At 38.8% G+C, this 26,061-nt stretch overlaps 1 protein-coding gene across 1 annotated transcript in view; it reads right to left on the reverse strand.

Moving 5' to 3' along the window:
* Ntng1 (netrin G1) overlaps positions 1–26,061 on the reverse strand; it is a 344,033-nt gene that overhangs the window by 101,716 nt on the left and 216,256 nt on the right. The gene's annotated exons all lie outside the window — the stretch shown is intronic.

The raw sequence follows: 26,061 nt of genomic DNA on the forward strand, positions 1-26,061 counted from the left end.
ATTTTTGTTCTACCATGAATCTGTTGGCTACCCCATGGGACTACTTACAGCATGTAACACAGGTTTGCTAATGAAGACTACACTCAATAGGCTTACCAGTTAGAAGGACTTTTGATGCATTCAGGATGTTTTTACACATACTCATCTATTCTGTGGCTCATACTAATCAGCTCCTACATCTCTATTTTCTTTTCATAGAATCACACAAGGGAACACTTTCTTTCACCTAGGTTTGGGCAGCTCTTGAATATGCATACTTGTTCTCTTAAAACAGGTCTTATCTGAGTAGTTGTATGAGAGTTACATTATCCGTAGCAGGCTAGACTAATAGCTCTATGAAAAGAAGTCTGAACAGCAAAACCTATGTGAAAGAATAGCACCCACTTCATCAGCCTTATTCCACACTTTAGTTTTCACTAAGAATTTTGAGAGGAAATTGAATTAGATTCCCAAGAGTAGTATGGAAAATTGGGGGGAAATGGGTTTCTTCTAATTCTCCTTTGCTGAAAAATAAGATAATATCCACTAGAAAAGTATAGACCTGACAGAAGCTTTTCTTATTCCCTGTATTTGGTGGCCTAGTTTTCTTAACCTCTAGAAAAGATGAAGTTTTAAAGGCAAAAACAATTACCAAACAAAAGATAAGAACAAACAAAAGGCAAAGACAAAGAGAGGGGGAAAAAAACCCTGTATCAATAAGAACATGATCCTACTTTGTGACTGATGACCCAAGATGCAACTACAGTCAGACCCTCATCCTACTTCATGACCTAAACTGTGCCAAATTTAGAATTAATGATTATAAAGCAAAGAAACAAAAGCTCTTGTGAAAAAATTAACAACAACAATGAACTATGAAATAGTCCAAAAGAAAGAGCATCATGAAAAAAAGCAACTAGACTGTGTCCACTGGGTTTATCAATACCACTGTTATCAGTCAGCACACAATTTCTTTTCATGGTTAAACAAACTAGATGCATGAGAACATTTAGTGTAAAGGAAAATTTTAACTAATTTAACATGGGTCAAAATCAGACTTTAGCTTCAAATGAAATATGACCAAGAAACCTGCCTGATTCTGTTTGGGTAAGTCTACTTGAGTGATGCCTACAGACTCATGTAAGACTTCTCTCTAGAATATGAGTGTTGGGAAGGGTTGTATTCTTTAGGAAGAGACTATCTACAACATACCTTCAAAAAGAATAGAGGGCCATTGGCTCTTTCTTTTCTTTTTTTTCCTTCCTTTCTCTCTTCCTTCCATTCTTTTTTCTTCCTTTTTTGTTATAGACAAGAGGTTAAGAAGTCTGTTCTTATTTATACTCATCCATGATGAGCTATTTCATCATAGGCCCAAAATAATAGAGTCAATTGATCTAGGACAGCAAAGTCTAAAACTATGAATAAAAATAAAGCTGGGCAGTGGTGGTATATGCCTTTAATCCAAGAACTCAGAATGCAGAAGCAGGCAGATCTCTGAGTTCAAGGTCAGCCTTGTCTACAGAGTGAGTTCCAGGACAGCTAGGGCTATACGGAGAAACCCTGTCTTAAACTCTGCTCCCCACCCAAGAAAAAAAAAGAAACATTTTCTCTTTTAATGTTAACTTTACCAATAATTTGTTATAATGATAGAAATCTGGTTAAAAGAGTAGGCCAGGCAAACTTTCTGGAAATAATTTCTCTGCAGTGTGAAGGATTACTCCAAGTTTGACAAATGTCCTGCATTGAATACTTTACTGACCTCACCTTCTAGCAATATCTTAGCCATAATGCATATATAAACTACATGTAGGTCTTCAATTCCTTCTTTGTAATAGAAGTTTGGGCTCATCTTCCTTATCATCATGGTAAATTTAGGTATAAAATTCCAACTTAGGGATCCAGAGGTCAGCAGAAAAGCCAGGTTTATCCAATTGTCCTGTTTCATCTCCTGCAAAATGATTGGTTCAAGTATGAGAACATGACCCAATTGCTGTTGAAATTGACCTTGGGGTCAATTTAAAGGACAGTTTCCTAATGGTAGTCCATTTCAAAACTACAGCAGCTTTATCAAAGACAGACAGGCAGGAATCGCTGCCTCTCTGTTTCATAGGTAAACAGAAAAACAACAATGGAATAGCCCCAAACCCAAAACCTCAGTCCTAAAGAGCCTGCATGTTGTGTTAACGCAAAGCCGGACTCTGTTTCCTATGGAGGCTTGCTGCTCAGCTCAATCACCCTTATCCCCTGCCCTTCTCTTCCATTAACTGTATTAAAGTAAGACAACTTTTTTTCCCTCCAAGAACATAAAACTGAGTTTATTTCAACTCTGTTTTTAGTTGCTAAACATTTCTATTCTGGTTTTAAAGGGTTATCAAAGCCATTTAGTGGAAGAGAAGGAGAGAGACAAGGTGATTTTTTTTTTTGCTTGAAAAAATACAGAGTGTTCTGCAGAATCGTGATTATCCTTTCAATGTTACTCCACTGCTTAGACCTCTGTTTCCTTGTCTGAAAAACTGGTCAATAACAGTAGCTATCTCATAAGCTTATAATGCAAAACAATCATTCTCTTTGAACCATTGACAAACAAGGTCTGCCATCCTTAGCATCCCTACCATTAAATTGATCTTCACTGCTCTTGTCAGTATTTTTGGTTATGAGATGAAAAGCTAATGAAGCACTAGGAAATATCAAGGCTTCCCAAATCTTGGAGTGCAGTTTTCTATAACATCCTTGTTTTCAGAGGGACAGTTTCCTGATACAAAAGCTTCAGATTGATCTTCCAACAACACTAATACTTCTGTGGTCCACAAACTGTAGGTCAGATATGATATTAAAATTCCAGGTTCTTGAACCAAATCTGAAGGACACTGTTAAACTCAGATCCCTGGAAGTGAAAATAAGTCATCTGAAACTAAAGCAGAAGGTTCCCGAAGACCAAAAGACCCACAGTCTTTAGTCCACTGACATGACTATAGAAAGGAAGTGACCTGCGCTTTTCCTAATAAAAGTTCTATGATGGTGGCAATAATGGTCACAATGCAGTCCTGGGCCTTGAGGCTTGCCTTCACTTGAGGGCCCTCTAGAAGAGCAGCCTACAACAAAAGCAAATGGAAATTGCTTCTCCTGCAGGACTGGAAATATCAAATGCAGAGCGTGGTGTAGCCTTTTAATCCACAGGGTAGCAAAGTAAAGGTCAATTACCTCACTTAGAGAAATGAAAGGCATGTAGTAAAAGTCAAATAGATACGGCTGTTAGATAATGTATTTCAAGCATGAAAATGAGGATTTTTCTATTGCTGGGTTATATTTAATGCCCTGGTAAACACAAGAGCTTTATGACAAAGAGGGAGATGCACGGCTGGCCGGGAATCTGCCTGACGGAGTGCCCTCTGCTCCGTGTGTGGGTCAATGTAGCCATCATTGATTGGTGTCAGGACCCTGCCGGGAAGCAGGAACAGATGCTGCTGTGGGCAGCACTGTGGGTTTAAAGCAATCAAGAAACTCTCCACAGTTCTATCCCTGTCTCTCTGTCTCTGAGTTATCTGACCTATGACCCTTGTCACTTGGGCTTTACTCTCTTCTGACACTCTTTCCGTGTCTCTGACACTGGCTGAGGCCCAGCTCTGCTCCCCTAGATGGCTGAATAAAGTTTAAAGATCTTATGTAACTGCCTCTCCCCAACCCCCAGGTGTGACTCTAGTCCAAGGTTGTTCCTCCACCCTTTCTACTCCAGAATTGAATTTTCCCTCCAAACAGTATTAATGTGTAGCCTTCTTGGTTTCTGCAAATGTGGATAATCATATTTGGATTATTAGGTTTTTCATTCTGATCACCCCTCTAGGAAGGACTCTTTCCCTTAAAGCGATCACTCAAATAAATTTCTGGATATATCTCCTTCCTGATTTTTTTTCATCTCATCAGAAACCTTCCCCAGGGTCACAGACAGTGTGCTGGACTTGGATTGAGATGTGTTTCTGCTCTTAATTCATGTTATTTTACCTGAAGAAGCATTGTGAATTTCTTGGCCACTATATCAGATGCCATAGCATTTTAGGCATGGTTCCATTTCCTTCAGCTGCACCTGCCCTTGTCTCAGACAGTATAAGTCTGCAAAATCATTCACTTTCTGTTTATTTTTTTTCAAAAGAAGCATTGACATTCAATGAGTATATGCATTAAGAAGTTATTTTAATATTAATTAATGCTATGAAATTCACTTGGTGGCTCTGTCAGAAATATCAAGAGTGAGTATTCTTTGTGGGATAGAATTGACTTTCATTCTACAAATGATACTTTAGTGAGCTTCTCATCCATGTGATAATACAAAAATGATTCCTTCTTCTCAGGAAAGTCCTGGATATGGAATAACCCAAAGGCTGATGAAATCTTTCTGTCTGAGTTAATAAGTTCTGGTTGCTCATGTAAACTCTGTGTGTGTGTGTGTGTGTGTGTGTGTGTGTGTGTATGTATGTGTATGTTGCAAATGTGAATTTCTCAAGAGTCTGAACATTCCTACCCACCTATGGGAAGTGAACACATCATTTCTCCAAAGCACTCACTCATAGGAAATTAGGAGAGTCTGTGACAAAGGAAGAGTGTGGCCTCTTTACCTCTTCCTCTTGTTGGAGCAAATGTTCAGAAGTGTCAGGCTAAGTTTAGTGCCTACCACCTGTCCTAGATTTTGGAACTATAAAGATGACGGGATAAAGGAAGGGAAAGAGTTGAGGAAATATTCTATTAGATAAGGCGATTCTTTTCAGATGAGAATGCCTGATCATACTCTGTATAGGAGGGAAAATATCCTTTGCAGAAATACAATTTTCCTAGACAATCATCTTGATACTGGGCATTAAACGGACGTTCAAGATATCATAGAGGTTTTAGTCTATCTCTATAGCTAAAGAATAAGGAAGTCATTGTGTGTGGGGGGTAGTGACTACATGACTCCCTAGGTGTTGATGAAGAAGCACCTCCACATTGATACTGGATAAAGCTTTATGGGAAATTCTCGTTATATAATAATGCTCATCCTTTATTGTCTGTGTAGTTCTTCAATGTCCCTAACACTTTCCATCAAGTGTTGCTAAATTTAATGACTTATTTTTAGGGAAGTATTTGTTCACATTTGGGGGAACAAACTAAAGCTTGATCAGCCCCATGTGAGATGGGCTGAGGGAACAGGTACCACATATCTCCAGCCCAGGATGGCCTGATAGAGTCACACATTCAGTTCTCCTGGCCTCTATGTTCTTCTGATTGAAGATCTGCTAAACTTAAGTAAATGGGCAAAGGCCGTAATCATTTGAGGAGAAGCATTTCTCAGATAGTTTGGGATGGATAAACCTGTGATCCTGAAGAAAGAGTAAGGAACATTCTTCATATGTGCTCAGGGTAGAATCTAGGGAACAGCAAGAGAGGATAGGAGGTATCCAGGACAAAGAAAAGCCAGAAAAAAACCCCAGAAATTATTTAGCATATTTCACTCTAGGTATTATGCCTATAACCACAAAAAAAAGTTTCCATGTAGGGACAGATGTAGTGGCACATGCTTACTTCTGGCATGTGGGAGGCAGAGGCAGGCAGATATCTGTAAGTTCAGACAGTTGGGTCTACATATTGAATTCTAGGCCATCCAGGGATACACAGAGAGGTCCTGTCTAAAACAGAAAAGTCCCATGGTACATAAATTGAAAATCAAAATAAAGACTTAAAAGGAAAAAAAAAAGAATTCAAGATATGAAAAATTCACTAGAAAGAACTAGAATAAAATAATACTGAATTTATATGTATTGCAATAGAACTCTTTAAAGTAGAAATGTGGAAGGCATCAATAAAGTGTAAGTCATCATCATGTGACCCATGGTGCACAGTGAGAAAAGCCTGTAGGGACAAAGAGAACAACAGGCAGAACATCTGAGAGAAATGGCCAAAAATATTCTAATTTTTACAAAGTGAAAGAAATGCCAAATGTGATAAGCTCCAAATATAAAGAAAATTGTACCAAAACTTCAGAAACCAACTGCCCCAAGTCTATGGCAGAGAACTCTCTAAATGCAAGAATAGAAGGAAAGACACATCACATTCAGATATCTCCTTGGAAACGTTATAGCTGAGAAGGCAGCAAAGCAAAGGAAAATTAAGGAAGTAAAGAAAGTAAACATGTCAACTTGCTGTCCTTTACTCAATAAATTGTCTTTAAAAAACGAGGCAAGGTAAAAAAACATGTTCAAAGACTCAAAAGCTTCAATATTTCATTCCACACTTGGAAAGGTTAATGGACGTTCTCTAAGGGCTGAGGTAGAAAAAAGAGGAGCAGTAGAAAGTGAGATGGACACACATAAATAAAGACAACTGCACGTGTGAACCATGCTGATTAACATGTGCTCTGAAAACATAAAGATAGGAGAAATTCTATGGTGGATGACTTGCTAGCCTGCCCTGGGAGTGCTACGGCAGCACCTGAGGTCAGACTAGGATGTGACAGTTTCTGTGACACACTTTAAAGTGATCCTCAACTAGCAACACACAAAGAAAGCGGGTTGAGCACATAGAAAGGAGTCCTAAAGATTTCGTTCATCTGCAGAATGCAGAATGGAATGGAGAACGCAAGTGGAACGGATAGAAATAAAATAATGAGATGTTAGCTAGAAACCTAATCATATTAATAATCATATTAAATGTAAATTATGTGAATACTCTAGTTAAAGACACATATCAGAAAGGAAGACTGATGTATATTGTCTAAAGAGTCAGGTCCTGTTCACACTAAAAGGAAGCTGAAATGGAATAGTGAGTCAGACACAGCAGGTTTCAGCTCAAAAAAAGATAACTGGGGGAAAGTGGGTAATTTAGCAATGATAAAGGATTTAACAGATCAAGGAAACAAAATAATTATCATCATTTATGACGCTAAGGATGGAGCTTCAACATATTTCTTAAAATTTTGGTTTTCTTTTCTTTAGAAATTGACAATCATCCTAGAATTCTAACATCCACATGGATAGATGAGGCCTAAAATGGCCAAAGCAATTCTGCAAAAAGAGCAAAGACTGGAGACTAACACTCTGTAGTTCCATGACTCACAAAGCTGCATTAGTTAAAACAGTGTGATATTGGTGTAAAGATAGATGAGAAGACAGAAGTGTCTAGAAATAGACACATACATATATATGGACAACTGATTTTTTTTTCACCAAAATGCAAAGGCATTTCAGTAGATAAAGGGTACTTTTTTTTTTTCCCAACACTAACTGGGTCTACAACAGTTGGTAACATAAAAATGAACTTCTATCTATGCCATTCGAAAAATGAACTAAAAGTTGATCATACAATTAAACATGAAAACCCAAAAGCATTAACTTATCAGAAGAAAACATATGAGAAAATCCAGATGACGTTGAATTAGGAAATATTTTGCCAATATTGATTTACATCAATAATGTAATCAATCCATAAGGAAGACAATGAAAACATTAAAATAATCTTTTCTCCAAAAGAAGATCATGTTCTACACATGTGCCAAACACATCCAAATACACACACACACACACACACACACACACACACACACACACACACACAGGAAAATGGGAAAAGGAGAGGAAAGGACCATGTTAACAGGCAGAAATGACAAGTATGGAAGGAAGTGTTTGAAATATACACTATTGACAAAGAAAGTCTATTTAGAATACATACCTCAATCACAAGAAGACAAACAATCTAAGTTACATAATATTTTTCTTTTTTGCATGCATGTATGTTGTGAATGTATGTACCTGTTCATATGTGTGAGTACATGTGTGAACAGGGGTGCGTGCGTGCGTGCGTGCGTGCGTGCGTGCGTGTGTGTGTGTGTGAATGTGTAGGCCTGAAATTGACATCAGGGACTTTCTTCAATTGCTTTCTCCCTTCTATTGAGGCAGGGTCTCTCATTTGAACCCAGAGCTTGCCTAGATGTCTCTCTAATCATACTTTCCAGTGTGCTGGAATTACAGGTAAGTCTCCACATCCACTCAGCAATTAAGTCAGTTCTGGAGATGTCAACTTCAGTCTTTACACTTGAAAGTGTTTTAGCCACCGAGCCATCTCCCTAGCCCTAATTTACCCAATTTACTTAAAATTAAAGGGAAAAATCTGGTTTCAAAAAATTGTTGAAGATTTTAAATAATACTCAATCAAGAAATTACATGTTAGCTCAGTAAACAGAAGAGTCTCAATGCCATGAATCATTTATAAAGTGCTAGTTATCAGAGTGTGGGACCAGCAAGATGGCTAACTAGGAAAAGACACTGCCAAGCCTGATGACTTGAGTTCAATCCCTGAGACCCATGTGGTGGAATGAGAGAACTTACTTTGGGAAGTTATCCTCTGATCTTCTATGGCATGTACATGTATGTCCATGCATGTGCTCACATGACCAAACACAAAAATAAAAATATGATTTTTTTTATGAAACCACAGTGAGATGCATTTAAACACATATGTTGGTGGGAGCATGATTTATTATAGTTAATTTAGTTGATAATTTTGGTTAGTCTCCAGAACTTGACTATAAGACTCTATTGCTGAAGCTGAAGACACCATATGCCCGAGTCTTAGAACAGAGAAATCGAGCTAGTATTAACCTTGAACCTTCATTCTACCTTTCATAGTACTGGAAAATACAATGGGGGCTACCAGAGGATAAAAACCATCATAAATCTTACCCAATGTTACTGGCTTCAAGTCTTCCTATCTGTGAGCTTTAACAAGGACCAGCCTGCCAGGATTATGCCCACTGGTACAATAGTGTCATGAACATTATAGGAGTAACCAACCACTTTCTGATTGGACTTTTGGCTCTCTCCACAAGATGGAGCCCATTCCTGGCACTGTTATTGGGCAAATAACATGTGGCTGGACAGATCAAAATTCCCAGGAGAGAATCTACTACTATTGTTCTAGTAAATAGACATAGTATTAAACCAACTCATAATGACTTATCACTATATGCATAAATTAATTAATAAATCTTTCAACCCTTATTAGAGAAGATAATTTTTGTAGTAGATAATGATTAACATGTATACCCATAACTGATTAAGTTGCAGAGAATAAGAGACTGTTGAATATTCAGCCTTAAAAGGGACATCTATATCATACCTCCTCTGCCAAAGTTCAATGATCAATGCAGAAGATGGGGTAGAAAATGTGTTAAGAGCCAGAGTAATGGATGGCCACAAGGAAAGAGTATTTTTCAGATATAATAGGACACTTGCACATATGCATTCACAGCTGTTATGACAACATACACAAGCTCAAGTCATACAAAGTCCCAGAATAGAGGGAGTAGTTGGTCACCAAGTCCCACCCCTAGCTGTTGGAAACTACTAGATGCTGGGAGAGGGAGAGATAGGGTTGTTGGTTTTACTTTAGTTTTGTTTTTAAGGTTTGTTTTTTTCAACAAGGTGAAGCCTTGGTAGGTCAGTCCCGATTCAGTGGGTAGCCCCACACTCAGAAATAATTGAGAAGCACAAATTTAACACTGTATATTAGTTTTGAAAGGGTAAAAATGGAGGACATGAAACTGGAAGGAGTGGGGAGGAGGGGGTAGATCTGGGAGGAGTTAAAAAGAGGAGTGGGAATGTGATCAAAATACATTGTATGACATACTCAAAGATTCAATGAGATGTTTTTTAAATAAAGGAACAAAAAGTTAAACTTTCATAAAACAAGAAATTTTAAAGTAAAGGGAGCTGACCAGAAATACGAAGCTACTCAAATGATAATTTCACTGAAGTGTACATAAGTCAGAAACTTCAAATTGTAGAGTGCAAACATGCAATTTTCTTTCTGTCAATTACATCTCAATAAACTGTTTATGCATGTTTCCAGACTGCCTGGAACTGAATCCTGACACGGCTGTACACCAGCTGTTTGACTGTGGGCAATTTGCTTAACCTTTTGGATCACAATTTTCTCATTCATCCGGCTGGGATGATAATCACACACGTCTCCTGAATAGTGCTGAACAAAACAAATACAGAACAGAAGAATATCAATCTATTGATATAAACCCTCAGTGAATTTCACCATTACACAGTCATTTCTGTATCCTTGGGGAGATTGATTTGAGAATCTGTTTAGATATCCAATCATCAGCTACCAACACACATGTTCAATAGAGACACAGCAGATTTTAATCTATGCCAAGAAGTCACCAGTCTCTGTTTCATGTCTATCTCCATCTATTTATTATCGTTAATTTTACTTGTGTGTGTGTGTGTGTGTGTGTGTGTGTGTGTGTGTGTGTGTTCTTCTGGAGGCCAGAAGAGGGCTTTTGATCCCTGGAGTCTGAGTTTACAGGCAGTTGTGGGTCACTTGACAACTGGACATGAGTGCTAGGAACTGACTCTGGTCCTCTGCCAAAGCATCAAGCACTTAGAAATGGTAAGCCGTCTCTTCTGCTCTCTGCTTCCATTTCTTAAGGCTCTTAAAAAAAAAAATCAATGTGAGGCGGTTAAGATGTATGCTTCCTGCTTGGAACAGGAACCAGGTCTAGAATTGCCAAGTCTCCATTCAGTGTGCAGTCCCTTTGCCCATTACGTCTGTATGACAGGGCTGATCTATCATAGAGCCTTGATGGTATTAAAGTTATTAAGCACCTATAGTGTGCTAGACACAGAGAAAACAGAGAAAAGGCATGATTTCTGCTTAGCAGCCCTTTGTAAAAGAAGACTAATGAATATATATGTATGTGTATATATATATATACATATATTCAATAGATCAAGAGAACAACATACATTTTAAGAAATTTATAAATATTTAATCAAGATTTTGTACAGTAACTGACAGAGAAACAGACTTTTTGGAATATTAAATCTGAAATCTAAATGACTGAAAAATTACAGGTTCACAACTTTCATGGGCAAATGAAGTGAAGGGTCTTGAAATGGGAACTTCATTCTCACACTATATTATTTCTTGGAATAAAGGTTTAAAGATCAGAAAGCGTTCCCGAGAGACGGTGGGTTGATTTTTATCATTTCAAACTCTATATAAAGTGTGGAAGCATTTCATTTTCTCCTAGTAGCTTTTGTGTCAATATTTTGGGAAGGATTTGAAGTATGAATTCATCCTTTTATTTTAAGTACTTTTATATATAACATTTCTCTCTCCTCTCTCTCTCCCTCTCTCTCTCTCTCCCTCTCTCTCTCTCCATCTCTCTCTCTCTCCCTCCCTCTCTCTCTCTCTCACACACACACACACACACACACACACACACACACACACACACACACACAGAGAGAGAGAGAGAGAGAGAGAGAGAGAGAGAGAGAGAGAGAGAGAGAGAGAGAAGAATATTTTGTACAAAGAGAAGAAGAGAATCTGTGTCTACAGACCTATGACCCTATCATGTTAACGTTTGGTCTTTCAAAACATCATCCTTGACTCCATACCCCTTTGTTCTTAAGTTAATTTTAGCTCTGAATTCCCAGTCTCTGGAGAGAATATGTGACAGCAAACTTTGCAATAGATGTTTGAGTCTGTGTTTAATTAAAAGTGCCCTTACATCTGCTAGGATGCCATCCTGAAAACTGTCTTCTGAGATATGAGTGATGACCTACAACTTCAAGTCCATTTCTGTAGGTAGTGTTCCATAGCAACAGCTGCCAGCTGGTACCCTGCACGTTCCTCCCTACTGTGCCTCTAAAAGGGGACCGATTTGTCCTGTGGGAGGTCTAAAATACTGGGGATTAAATTACCATCTGAGTGGACATGGTTTCAATACCATTCAAAAACATTACTTAACTCCCTGCTACATTTCTGTCCCCCCCCCCCCTCCACTAACAGAATTATCCAGGTGAGTTACAAAAGATCTTGTGTCACTGCTTTTGTTACACAGAACTGACAAGGATAGCAGAATCTTTTTCTGTCATCAGCTTACTGGGGAGAAAAACTAGAAGGTATTTTGACACAGTGGGGAACACAATACATTTGTGAACTGAAGGAAAATTGAGTTTCTGTTGAATTGTTTATGGATGCTGGAGAAAGAAGTGAGGTTAATTTCACATTGGTTAATTCTTTGGAAGGATGCAAAATAAAATAATATTTGAACATAACTGTAATATGCTAAAAAAAACAAACCCTACCCTCCCCCAAGAAAAATAAACTGAATGTAGTTTTAGACCTTTAAAATAGATTTTAAATTCCTATGAATTCAGATCCTGAAGGATTATGTTAAGTAGTTGTTACAAATTATATCCCATGCCAAGTGACATATACAAAACTATGCAAAAATATGACAGTTCATTGAAGATTCTGTCTATCCTGTATTATGGCTACATTTGAATTCGTATATTTAAGCATCATTATAGCACATAGGGTAATTGACTGTAAAAGATGCATATGTAAAAATTATGTTGGTTTACCTATATGCAAATGAATACACATATTCTATGTGCATTTTTAAATTATCTCTTAAGTTCTAGAAAATTTCAGGATCCAGCTGTTTCTCATGGGCCCTGTGCTGCAAAAAAATAATGTACATTATCACTACTTCATTTCCTGATTTGTAATTCTTTGACTGTATTTCATCGCAAGGGACCATTCATTTTCTTTGTTGTAGGAAGTATAGTTTCTACTTCAGGCTAGCATTATAGAGTCATAGAGTGAGTGAAGACAAGATCCTGGGATTGGCTTAGACCAATCTTCATAATTTCACAGAAGAATTGCGCTCCAGGGGTCCAGACAGCACAGGTAGTCTCAGTGGTCTTTCATGTAAGCTCTTTGTAGTAGAAATGTAATTCATGCCACAGATCCAACCCACACCATGTAGATAAGTTTAAATGTTCTAGCTATCTCCATTAAAAATCAGTACGTACAATTCGTTTTAACAATGCATTTAATCTATCTAAAGCAAATGCCATTTCGATATTTGTTCTAATGCTTCTTAACAAGCATGTACAGCGGTGCACGGAATAAAGTTAGTTCACCTCCCACTGAATCTATAGGTGCTGTATTTGATAAACTACTTTTCTAAAGATGGACAGAAGACTTACCACTCTAAGCCACTCTGTTCTTTAAAGGGAAATTAATGATACCTGCCAGACTCAATAAGCATTCAAAACTATTAGCACATTGCCTGGTGGGGTACAATGGCTCAATCAATGTCAAGAGGAAGGAGGGATGCTGATGACGCTTGGGACGAAAGCAGGGGTAAGTTTTGCCCAGCTCTCTAGGCTCACTTGAGAGTTGATATACACCATGTTGGAGACATTGCAAATGGTTGTTGACTTCCCTTACAAAAGTGTAGGTGAGCCGGGCGGTGGTGGCGCACGCCTTTAATCCCAGCACTCGGGAGGCAGAGGCAGGCGGATCTCTGTGAGTTCGAGGCCAGCCTGGGCTACCAAGTGAGTTCCAGGATAGGCGCAAAGCTACACAGAGAAACCTTGTCTCGAAAAACCAGAAAAAAAAAAAGTGTAGGTGAAACTTAGTGAGGTGATGAAATGTAGTCTCAACACGGTAACTTACTTCTTCAACACATCTGAGTGAAATATGAAAGAAAAAAGATTTTGTCATTGAAGGTTTTCACCGCAATGCCATCTATGAAGGAAGTGGAAAATGACCAAAAGTTGAATGATGAGTGAAGAGATGAAGTAAGTAAGTACAGTAAATGAAAATTCAGAATACAAAATGGTAAGTGTGCTATAATAACAATATTGTAACATATGTATTGATGTGATGAAGATGTGAAAGATAATTTGCAAAAATAAAAATAAAAATAGGATTATTTTAAGGTGAGTTAAGTCACGCTTTAATGTTACATAATATTTTGAATAAAATAAGTGGAAACACTTTGCTCCAGAAACATGCATAGATTTCTCTTGTTCAGTTAATCAAATGTTTAGGATCTATTTTTTTTGTTGTTATTTTTCTTCATTGGACACTGCCATGAGGCAAAAAACAAGGGAAGAGCTACACTTTTCTTTCCCCAAGATATTGCTAACAACACAAAATATTGGTGCGCAAAAGTGTTACTAATTACTATTGAATCTTATTTGATAATAAAAAGGCATGTGATGTCCCAGGATATATGTATGAGTAACTTTACAGCATGATAGAATGCTGTGTGGAATTGGGCTCAGGTAAGAGGCAAGAGGGAAAATAATGACCGCTATGGAATGGTGCCTCGTGGTGGAGATTAGCTTTTCGCTTTGAAGGACAGGCAATTTTGTATAAATGGCAAGAGGGGATCTATATTTCAGAACGTAGAAGAGTGAATGAAAGTATGGGGTGAATGGAATGAATCATGAAAGAGACTGGGATCGTTAGCAAGTTTCCTTTTTGGAGGGAAAAGATAGTGGAATAATTATTCTTCGTGCTTGATTACCATTTATTAAGTGTTAACTGCAGGTGAGTAAGGAGATGAAATTTAGCACAGTGTTGCAAGGAGCATCCATTGCGATTCACATCTCCCTTGTCCTGAATGAGGACTGGAGTGGACTGGATGCGGGTCCTTGTGACAGTCCACCTCTCACAGCTCTCTCACCCTAACACAGCAGCAAAGCCCTACCCCTTCACACACCAAGGTGCACTTCTATATATCGGTGTTTGCAGTGGGGGCTTTCCACTCTTTCAGAAAATAACACTAACATTAAAACTTTCCTTTACTCCTATTTTGTTGAAATTAAAATTCATTAAATGTCAGTTTGAGAGGCTTTGTTCTATTAATTTGTATTGACAAAATAAATAGAAAGTGTTATTCGAATCGTTGGGCAATTCTAAAGAAGCAGCAGTGTGGGATTCTCACAATGGATCTGACTAATGTCCCTCCAGGAAACCAAACTTTTGTATGACAAGAGAAAACATCAGAGAAGCTCAGGGACAGAGTAGAGAGAGTAGAAGATGCCCTAAGACCGACCCAGACCCAGAAAGTTCTGAGCTCATCCTCAGGAAACCAACACCAATCAAAACAGATAGCTAAAAAAAAAAAAAAAAAAAAGATACAAAAACAAACAAATCTAAAAGGCCTTGAAATTTCATCTGCCCTTATTCTATTTTTGCTCCAAACGAAAATAGCATCATTTGCCTTGTGATTTACAGTTTACAAAGTGCTTTAACATAATCCCTATGTTTAAGCTTCACAACAACTCCGCGATTTTTAAAAATATATTTTTGTTAATTATTTGAGAATTCCATACTGTGCATTTTGATCATTCTATAAATGATGTAAGACTCTCAGAGGCAGAGGGACCTGCTCATATATTTTCCCCCTAAGTAGCACAGAGGATGACTCAGGTCGCCAGGCTCAAATCTCTTGTTAGTTTTCCTCCTCTTGTTGGGATACACACCATGATATCACCTGGAAAGGGTTTGTTTTAGTCTATGCATCCTGATCACTGTCCATCATGGAGGGAAGTCAGTACAGGAACTCAAGCAGGAGCAGAGACAGGAACCTCCAAAGAGAACTGCTTTCGAGGTTGCTCCTTGTGGCTCAGCCTGCTCCCTTATACAGCCCAGGACCACCTGCCCAGGGATGGCAGTGCCCATAGTGGTTGGGTCCTCCCACATCAATCTATATTTAAGAAAATGTCCCACATGCTTTTGTATTTGTATTGACAGGCCAAACTGATGACAGTGTTTTCTGAACTGGGGATTCCACTTCCTAGAGGCTCAAACTTGTATCAAGTTGACAAACAAACAAACAAACAACCCTAACCAACACAGTTCCTTCTCTTTCCACTGCACAGCATCATGTATCTGGCTTTAAGTGTTCAAAAATAGCATTCATGCAGATTTATTTTTCTACTTAGGTCCATCAGTGAAGTAGTGGTGGCAGATGAGGAGTAATTGGCAAGCATCCAGCCTTCTTGTCATGAAGCCACTAAAACAATTCTGCATGCATCCAGGGTTTGGAGAGTTGGTATTCTAAAGGGTACATGGGCCTCTTCTCCAAAACTTTTCAGATTACCTGCCAGTACATCTAGACTCTCCACCATTCCAGTTATTCCTTCAATAAGATGGTAGCTTTTTCTGTAAAGGCAATCACATTACTAATGTGGAACTATGGCACACAGACTTGGTAAAACTTAGAAGAGAACAAGAGAGAAAGGGAGAGGAGGAGAAGGAAGGCAGAGAAGGGAAGAAAGAGACAGGAAAAGGAGGGGTAAAGGAGTGGAGAGTGCTCTGAGGGAAGTCAGTACAGGAACTCAAGCAGGAGCAGAGACAGGAACCTCTGAGAGTCCAGTGGGTGGGCTTTGTGGGCTATCCACAGTCTCTGTGGTGATCACGCAAGAGTCCCGAGGGGGTGAGCGGTGAAGGTGAGATGACGTTTCATCTTCCTCAAACTGTGCTTAGGGCTCTCTCCCTTTCTATGTCCATGTTATTATCATATTCAAACAAGCCTGATCTTGTCGAATGCTCTGTAGACCCATCCTCTAAGGCCCACACTCTAAGATTCTACAAATTAGCTTTCACAGAAGGCAAGATGCTAACTTGATATGGCTCCACAATTGTTAAAATAGTAATCTTTCACGGGGTCATTACAGCCAGATGGTGCCTGGATTTTTTTTTCCTCCCATACAAACATTTTATCCTGACTATCAAAATTAATATCAGTTTTCAGCAGAGGGAGGAGCTGTTGGTAAGGACTAAAATATTTGATTTTTCATACCCATTTCCCAGATCATTCACTTTTTCCTTCCTAGAGCTATGTGCTCTTATAATGCAGCATAAGAATTTAATTATCCTTAAAAATGATGTAATGAATAAAAGAGTTACAGAAGTTAAATAGAACTTCCACTAACAGTAGACATATGCACAATTCATACTAATTTCTCACATTGCTAATGTTCTTAGGCCTTTTGTCAAACATGGCAAGAAAAACTAACATTTGCTGGTGATCAGATCTTAAGAGAAATGTCTAAATTCCTTGAGCGAAAACTCATGTTACTTGATCCTTCTACCCTAAACAAATTAGCACAGGACTTTATATATAGCACATACACAGTAAGTGTTATCTAGCTTATACTGATGATCTGAGTGATTAGGAATGTAAATTAAGCTTTAGTAGCATTATTATTTTTCAAATACTTTAAAAAACTAAAATATTTATGCATTGCTTATGAATTAGAAATTACCTGTCTATTATCATAGAAATTAAATTACTTGATTTCCTTGCCCTAAATCTTCCAGTGGATTCTCAATCTCTCAAATTAGCCTGTAAGATGTAATTAATATGCCATCTATCCAACTCCTGACCTCAATTTCTACTCAGCCCACTTTGAGATCTTCTCAATGTGTTTCTTGCTTATCTTCTGGGTCATGACCCTTGCTATTTCTCCTTTAGAAACATTTCCCCCTAGGTATTTGCACACTTTATTCATATCCATCACGTGCATGACCTGATATTCTACCCTTGGAATAACCCTTTCTGACTACCCCTTCTAAAGTGGCTATATTCTTGATCTTTTTCTCTAAACCTAATTTGCTTTTATTTATGGTATCACTGGTAAAAAATATGTTTATTGTTTTGGTTGTGTCAAGTTTAGTATCTGACATGTTGTATACCCAGTAAAACATCTGAGAAATCCCACAGAGAATTGGTGTTTTCTTATCAGTCTTCTGGGCAAGGCAGTCCAAGAAGTTACAACTAAGACACCTTCAGTGCCAAGCAGTTAAAAATAAGACAAGTGTGATGTGATCCACATCCATGTGGACAGTTCAGGCTCCATAAGAAAGGATTTAATTAGATGACAAGGCATTTGGCTACCTTAAGAGAATCATAGTTACTCCCACCGTTTACCTGCGCTTCATTGAATTTCTTTACTTTGACATTCAGAGCACTGGGCAGAAATCACATCATGTCAACATCCGCTGAGGGCCTTCACTATGCTTTGTTTTAATTAAACAGTCGGATTCCCCTGGTCCCCACCAGTTCTAAGTCTGTCGGTGGGCTGCTAGGCCCTCGCCAGGCTCCAAAAAGCTCCCTCATTCTCCCTATGCAGAGGGCCTAGTTCAGTACCATGTAGGCTCCACAGCCATTAATCCAACTTTCATGAGTTCCCACTAGTTTGGTTTGGTCATCTCTGCAGGTTTCCCCACCATGATCCTGATGCTCTTGTTCATAGAATCCCTCCTCTCTCTCTCCTACTGGACTCCTGGAGCTCTGCCTGGTGTTTGGCTGTGGATCTCTGTATCTGCCTCCATCAGTCATTGGAGAAAAGTTCTGTGATGACAGTTAGGGTACTCACCAACCTGATCATTGGGGCAAGACAGTTCAATTCAGGTACCCTCTCCACTATTTCTAGTAGTCCAAACTGGGGCGGGGAAGGGCTTAGACTTGCCTCTACTGGATGTGCCTCTCCATGGGAGGCCTTGCCTTCTTGTTGGGGGTGGGGGGGCAGGAATGGGGGGGGTTGGAGAAGGGAGGCTGGGGTCGGCAGGAGGAGAGAAGAGGGGGATCTTTGATTGGTGTGTAAAATAAATGCAAAAATTTTCTTAATAAAAAGGAAAGTATTTAAATAAAACTATAATTAAAACATAATGCTGACCAATTAAAATGCATCTAAGAACCAAAGCACACTCAACTGCTTCTGATTTCAATGGCGATGGTCATCTGAGGAGAACTTTGGAGAAAGTACTGTTTCCAATCATTATTTATTACCATTTCTTTCCATCCCTTTCTTCGATCCTTGCATCCTCAAAATTTCTCTCTAAGATCCCAAGGTGAATTAACCGGCATGTATTCAGTTCTGACCCTTTAGCTCCTTAATGATGGGAATAGTGAATATTAAAAGAAGAGAAAAATCATAGAAAATGCCACCGTCCTTCTGGTGCTCACTGAAGTCTGCAGAGGGGTGAATTCCAGAGGTACTCATCCTGTGACTTCACAAGGCGAATAAGGATATAAAGCCTTTGCTTGCTCATTGTACCTGTCCACTCTGCTGTCTTCCCGGGAAGCTGAGGCTCATCCTATGCCATTCTCTAACCCCAGTCGCCCAACATCTGTGACAGGTTCAGAGGCAGTCAATGTATCACCACCCACTACTTATATTTCTGTGCAATCAATGTCCATGTTATATTGCCTTAGGCTGTGATTCATAGTCATAAACTGTAGTTTATATTTATCAATTTCAGTTATGAGAAAAATTGGGCAGGCAGGATGTAATTACATTGTCATGAGTTACAAGGAAACAAACACTGAGCCTCCCTCACACATCAGTGACCACAGAAGTCAGGAACATTCTCCCCAGTGACTTCCTTTGTGTTTTCAACTCTCAGACTGTAGTTTTTTGTTTTTTTGTTTTTTTTTTTTCTTGGTTACCTTATTCGGATTTCTGCTAAATTGCAGGAACATTTTGTGATAGAGATGTCAGCATTTTCGACAGAACTTTATTAGACAATGATCATCCTTGAAGAAGAATCTTGCCATAATTTAGACTAATTTATGGTTGAGCTGTCAAGCCTAGAATTAACAGAGAAAACCTAGCAAACACTAATCTGTCAGTTCAAGGCAGAGACTTGAATCCTTTAATCACAGCTAAACTTTTTTACTTCTGGGGCAACAAAGCTGTCCTCACAGCAGGGTGCTATGGCATGTTTGTAATGTCTAAAGGGTAGAAATATGCTCAAATTGCAGTTCAAATGGTCTGTTCTTAAGCAACAGCAGCTTGTAGAGGCTGTTGAATTCTCTGCCTCCTCTCCACCCCATGCTGGGATGATTTGACTAGTGCCTTAAGGTGTTCATGGAATTGATTACTTTCAAAACAGATATCATAATTTAGGCTTAGAAAAATAAAATACCAGTTTAAGAAAACTGGCCCAAATATTCAGTGGGCTAGACCAGAGCTGGAATGCAGCCAACAAATTCAGGACTGAAAAGTGTTATCTGAGATTCATCCAGAAAAACAAAGCAAAACAAAACAAAGCAGAAAAACCCTCTGCGGCGGGATACTTGATCACACTGTGAACCCCGAGATTGTGTTATTTACTGGAAAAAGCTATTCCAGCCGTGGCATGGTTCAACCCTATCATATCCCTTTAAAAGATTAAATAAAATCAACCATAGATCCAGAAGTGGGGCAAGCAACCAGTTGACAGAAAAAAGCCATCGAGAGTGGGAGGAAGTCAGAGCGGGTGTGGCCATGCTTTTTGGTTTGGGACACCTGAAGAGAAGCTCTCTCTCTGCAAGAGAGCGGTGAAGGAGGAGCAGATGTGTGCTTTCTCGGCCTCTGAGCTAGCAGGTTTTCATCCCAGCATCTGGCTCCTGAGTCTTTATTGGTAAAATAGAATGATAGAGACTTGGTTAAAAACTACATTTGGTAGCAGCGGCAGAGGCACTGGAGGCAAGGGGCAAAAGTCCCCCTGGGCCTCAGGCTGAGCAGTAGGTTGGAGCCTGGAGCCACAGTCGGCAGGGGAGGCAGCCATAGATTCGGGTGCAGCCACTGCTTCACTGGTAAAACACCCCTCCCTTGCGGCCAAACGTATATGTAAGTGGTCAGGAACTGTTGATTGATTCTATGATCTTCAAATGGAGAGTCACGAGTGTGAATGGCAAAAGACCTGCATGCTATCTCCCCACAGAGGTCTGTTTCCTGGGCTCAGCTTTGGAGTGTCATCTGTATCAAGACTTGAGGAACAAAACCTTCAAAATGACCCCAACACAATGATGTCAAACAGCTCTCAGGGAGGAGGAGGAGATTTTCTTCCAATCATATTTTTAATGCAAAAAAATCTATGACTTTGATATTTACTTCCAGATTTTCCATATTATTCTTATAATAAAGCATCTCCCCATTCCATTCATAGGACACGTAAACATTTTCTCACAGTGTCTTAAATTACATTATAAAGTCAAGCATGAGGATTCATGCCTGTAATCTTAACATTTAGGAGGTTAAAGTAGGAGGAATACTTGAACTCAGGGCCAGCCTCAGCTACATGGTGGCATCTAGGCCAGCCTAGGCTATTAGAGTGAGACCCTATTTACAAAAATTGTGGTATAATACAGGTATTATGGAATTTAAGGCATTTCAATATCTTAATCATGTATTTGAGTAGAATAATCAATTATTGAAGAGTACTTAGAAATTTTAAGGAAGTAATTTGACTCATGCAGTCAAACAGGATGGACTGCTGTAAATCCTGCTAGAGTTTCTAAATGATCCTTGACTGTCCAAAACACAGTGAAACTCCCTCTGATTTTCTAATGTTCCTAATTACTATCTTTCTTCATTTAGCAGCCAGCCATTGTAACCAACTGTAACTGAAAAGCAAATAGCATAGAACCCATTATAAATAACTTAGAACTGTCATTGAAAAAGGAACTGTTAAATAGTGTTCATGTTTCTATGTTTAAAAATTGGTTTTATCCCAGCTTCTCTCCTACTTTCTTTAAGCTGATCATCCATCTCATATTCTTTCTCTGCTAATTTTATAATCCATAATTTATGGTCAGTCAAGTCAAGGATGAAATTATGCCCACTTTAAAAGGAATTATGAGCCATCTTTGAAAGAAATGAACTAGTTAAAATTAAAACTGGGGCTTCACATGTCTGTGAGAGATTCAGGGCCCATGCCTTTAACGTAGATGTTAGGGTAAAGGAATCCAGAAGAGGTGATTTCCCCCTCATTTAACCTGTTCAGCCTCTCTTTCCTCATTCTTTCTGGCATGCTCTCTTTCTCCAACTCATTGAATTATAAATTTAGGTATTTGTTTTAGTTGAGATCATTACTCAATAGAAACAATGTCAAGCACTGGATCGGGCATGTAGAAAAGAAAAAAGTTTTTCAAAATAACATTTATATACTATAAGCTGTCTCTGTTGTGACCAGGGGACATACTCCTTGTACATAATTATTTGAATGAGGGTGTCTGGAAGACAATATGTCTACAGATCACATTTAGTGATTCACAGAGTGTTGTCTCTTTAAGAACTACTGATTATACCCCAATGGAGAGCTTCATAGAATCTTCTTACATGTTGGACTTTTATAACAATACCCAGAGGACAAACACATCTTTCCAGTGACATGACTCCCTTCAAGAAATAGCCCATTCATCCTTAAAATAATTTTATTTTTTAAAAGGTCATTACATCATTCAATAATATTTGTTGAACATATTTTGTCCACCCAGGATGTTGTAGGTCAATGTTTTTCAGTCTCAGCTATTCACTAAAGTTTCTTAAAGAGCTTTTAAAATATACCTATGTTGTACTGCATGCCAGCTGCACAGTTGTTGAATGTGATCTTGGTATGAGTGGAAGAGCAAAGCTCTTCCCAGGCAGTGGAGACGTTTGATACCTATGGTACTCATATTTTGGTGAAAGAAACAACCTAAACATGGAAGCATTCCTTTCTGCCTTTATAGCAGTCTGGAAAACATAGAACCTCCTACAGCACATTATTTAGTGAACATTTTTAGGCTACAGAAGCATGGAACATTCACTGAGCTCAGGAAGAAACTACGAAGCCCTAGAGAAGTGGGTGAATGGGGAAGACACTGATTATCCAATGTCTGTGACTCACAGACTGAAGAAGCTGAACTGACACTAAACTAAAGAGAGGATTTCAGAAAGGGTTGAAGGCAAAGGCTAACCTAATGTGGGTGCGCACGCATGCGCGCGCGCGCGCGCGCACACACACACACACACACACACAGAGACACATACACACATATACACACACTCATCACCACATCACACTGCCTGTAAGTGCTCTAGGGGTGCTTGGCAGCTGACGAGGTTATTTATACTGGCTGAGTTCTGAGTAGTGGTCAGAATAAACAAATTTTTTTTTTTTTTTATTGTTTGTGGTTACTGCTTAGTCTCATGGGCTCCAAAGTCTAATAATATACCTGTTACTTTTGTTACTTAATACTACAGAGTTATCATTTTAAGTAGAATCAATTTATGTTGCCCTTAGATAGCAGAAAGAAGAAAATTTAATATGTGCCATTATTTAAAAAGTTGGTACAAAAAAAGTACTATCATTTCAGCTAAGAATTAAAAAAAAAATCTCACCAACCAAACAGTAAATTACATTTGAGAATCCATGGGAAAAAAGTAAAAAGAATAGTGTGAATTGAAGGAACTTAGTTGCCAATTAAACAAACAAAGTGAAAAAGAATCAGAATGCAAAGATTTCAGAAACAGAAATAACCAGGACAAGTATAAATACATATTTTGAAGGTTGGTGAGATGGCGTAGTGGGTAAAGGTGCTTGTTGCCTGATGATCTGAGTTCCATCCTTGAGACTCACATGATAGAAGAAGAGAACCAGCTCCCACAAGTTGCTCTACAGCTTCCACACATGCACCTTGAAGCATGTGTGTCCTCAAGGTAATTTAAAAAATGTAATATAAAAGTACATGTATTGGTAGCCTTAAGAAATGAACTGAAAACATAGCAAGTCCTTGTCGAAAGTGTGTGGTGTCTTCAGCAATAGGAACTTGCCTTCAAATTCTGGAAGGTAACCAAAAACAACAGCAGTGCTCTATATTGTTTTCGAAGATGCTTGGAATCCCCTGAACAACATCTCAAAAGGAGTGTCTTTGTGGACCTGTATGTGTGTGTGAGTGGTAAGGAGTCAACAATTACTCTCCTCATAATTTTATGTTTAAATACAATGTTCCCCCTAGTTGTACTTTAGATCCTCAGACCCTACTCAATCTGAGTAACTGAGGTTGCACCCTTTGAGTGCCCTTCTCGCTTCCCCACTTTCTAGCAACCACTGTGTCACCCTCTGCTTCTGATATGAGATTATGTAGTACTTATCAGAGCAGCACCGCTTAATATGGTAAAGGGCTGTGCTATGTACAGGGGACAGTGTTACACACTGATAAGTACCCAACAAGGCTATGCCTGATGGCATTGCCTCATAGAAGGAGAGGTGTGTGGAGGATGATAGCTGGTCACCTGAGATTCTGGCCATTCACTCTCTCTGATGCCCTCTTTTGTATGTAATTCCGCCCCTGTTGCACATGCTCTCTAAAGGTGCTAGTAATTGAGAGGGGAACACCATCTCTATAGCTTTTTGGAGGTTGTCATCCAATCTCACCTGAAATTTTGGTGATAAAAATATTCTGGAGATACACACTTTCTTATAGGTAACATCTCATCAGTAAGGTCAGTAAACTTATTGGTTTACCAAGACAGACTGAGCTAGAATAATATATTTGTTCTGTTATTGGCATCCTATATGGAATAAGTGATCATTTGTTCACATCTCCCCAGGACTTACTTTTACTAAGAAAAAAATATTCTGTAGGCTTATCTATGCTCATGTAGATGACAGAATTTTGTATTTTTAAGGCAGAATAATATTCTCTGTGTGTAGTATGATATACATGTGTGTTTATGTATATGTGTGTATTTTCTTTGTTCATTTATTTGCTATTGGACATCATGATCGAATCTATCTATCTATCTATCTATCTATCTATCTATCTATCTATCTATCTATCTATCTATCTCCTATCTATCTACCTATACCTGTCTACCTATTTATATCTATATATTGGTTTTTTGAGACATGGTTTCTCTGTGTAGCACTGGCTGTCCTGGAACTCGCTCTGTAGACCAGGCAGGCCTTGAACTCAAAGATCTACTTCCCTCTGCCTCCTGAGTGCTGGGATTAAAGGCATGTATCACCACTGCCAGGCACAATATTTTAAAAATATGTAATGCCTCAATAAACAGTGAAGTGTTGTTTATTGAAATACTGGTTTCACTTATTTGGACTGTATTCTTATAAGTGATAATGCTTGGTCATATGATAGTTAAACAAAGATTGAATTTCTTAAGTGAAATGCAGAAGTGGGCCACTCATAAAGGAAACTATTTGATGTATTTGATCCATTAAAATTTATGAACATGTGATCATTAAAAGTCACCATAAAGGGAATGAAAGTTCAAGTCTTAAATTGGGGCAGAGGAGACAAAATTGAGGGAAGATTAAAATCATGATTATATGTTCCCATGAGTCAATTAAAAATGAAAGAACATTACTTCATAGAAAAAATAGACAAAATACAGCAAAAGGCATATCCCCAAATACATGAGAGTGACGAACATTCGAGGTGATGCCTATCTTTATTAGTAAAGAAACTGTTAATTAAAAGCACGACTTACCATTTGCATTCAAGGGACTGAAAAAATCAGTAGGTTTAAAAATAGCAGGTGTTTATGAGGCTGTAAAACTTTTAGCCTGCTGGTGGAAATATAAAATAGAGTAACCATTCAGGGCAAAATAGGGGTTGTCTTATTCTATTGACTCTGGGCTACATACCTGATGGTAAGTTATTCCCTTCCAAGGCAGTACCTAGATACTTCTTGCATCCTTGTACCAGAATGTTCCCAACAGGAGCATCAATAAGCACAGTAGTTGAAAATAATCCAGTGTCCATTGACAGAAGAGTGGACGGAATAGCAGTGGTGGCTGCATACAGGAGAGTATGATTTCATTGTTTATAAATTCCAGGAGCAAATACTGCATGAAAAAAAGTATCTCAGAAGTACGTATTCAAATATGGCACCTGCAACCAACTGAACCTGACATGGTTTGGGATACATATCTTTGTCCCAAAATACAGACCAAAGGAGGAGAATGAGAAAGTAACATTTCAAGATGACTATTGCTCCAGAATTGAATGTAGGAACTTGAAATAGTCAAGGGCACAGTCACTTTCTTGTTGCTGTTGGAAGGCCAAGATGAAGAATTGTAGCACGAATCTTAAATGGTCTTATTAATAAAATCAAACCTGGAGCCAGGTATTGGGGTGAATGCTGGAAGATCAGAGAAACAGGAAAAGCCACAGCTTCCTCACCTTGCCAATTCCTCAACTGATCCTGTTTCCTCAGACTGGAAGCCTCTGAGTCCTCATCCAGAATGAGTCTCAGCTGAGCTGCTGCTCAAAAGCCTAAGCACTTAACCAGGCTCTAGTTGCTCATCCTCATGCCTATATGCCTTTCTGCTTCCTGCCATCACTTCCTGGGATTAAAGGCTCTTCTCACCACACTGTTTCCAGTGTGGCCTTGAACTCACAGAGATTCAGATGGATCTCTGCCTCTGGAATGCTAGGATTAAAAGCATGTG

The sequence above is a fragment of the Peromyscus eremicus genome, chromosome 6 (genome assembly GCF_949786415.1).
Source record: "Peromyscus eremicus chromosome 6, PerEre_H2_v1, whole genome shotgun sequence".
NCBI lineage: Eukaryota > Metazoa > Chordata > Mammalia > Rodentia > Cricetidae > Peromyscus > Peromyscus eremicus.